This window comes from Dipodomys spectabilis, unplaced genomic scaffold (genome assembly GCF_019054845.1).
Source record: "Dipodomys spectabilis isolate Male_0828 unplaced genomic scaffold, ASM1905484v1 ptg000081l, whole genome shotgun sequence".
Taxonomy (NCBI): domain Eukaryota; kingdom Metazoa; phylum Chordata; class Mammalia; order Rodentia; family Heteromyidae; genus Dipodomys; species Dipodomys spectabilis.
The window spans coordinates 8,334,013-8,335,017 of NW_024870758.1; positions in this window are offsets into that span (position 1 = coordinate 8,334,013).

The window sequence follows — 1,005 nt, forward strand, 5'->3', positions numbered from 1 at the left end:
CACATTCCTTTTGGAACTTGTGAAGAGTTAAAATCCTGCACTTTCCTTCTTCCTGATAACTTCTCCCTCCTCATTAATCAAAAAACCTTACTAAAATTGAGGATTTACCTTGGGGAAGTTCAGGGCAAAGCAGAAAACAGCTTGTCTTTTCAATCACAATCAAAACTCATGAGAATCAACTGGTAAGCCCATAGGGGCTTGACTAAGAAAATTGTCTGAATCAAATTTCAGGCTGAACGTAGCCCCTAGATACTGCTCTGTAGGCTTCAATTAAGGGTTTAATTCTCTACTCAATGCTGTAAATCATAGCTGGTCACAGAGAGGCATTCTTAAGCACAGTCCCTCCCACATAATCACCCCGAAGCAATAACATTTCACAGCATGGACATAAAGCACTGAGAGATTTGTACAACAAAATGTGACCTTTACTGTTAAAAAAATGTTTTACGACATCTGACAAACCATTTTCTTAATAGGAAGAAATATATTTGTCTTGATGATTTAAAATACTGTAAACAATCTAAGTTTTTGAACAGATGAACCACAATATGTTCCAAAGAGGGAAATGTTATTTATGTGAATATGCATTAAGAAATAATGATAATCATAATTTTTTAAAGTAAAGAACTATTCATACCAATAGCATCCTCAAAGAGAATGGCAGACAGACTTACCCATATAGAGAAAAATTCTATATGCTGTAGAAACATTCATGAATTGAGAATACTCAAATCTTATTATTGTATGCTGAGTGCTTTGAGAAAAAAGCAGCAAAAGAGAAAATGTTTTAAAGCAACATCTACTTTCATAGTATTGCTTTAATCCATCCATCTCCTCCTTTAAGAGGTAGTAGAGTGTGCATTAAAATCACAGAACATAATTTCCAAGTCAAAGAAAGATAAGAAAGAGGCCTGAAAGATAGTACAAAACTAGTTTTTAAAAAGCTTCTTTTTCTTTAAAGTAGAACAAAAGAACATTCACTAGTAGAGAGTTTGTTGAACTTCG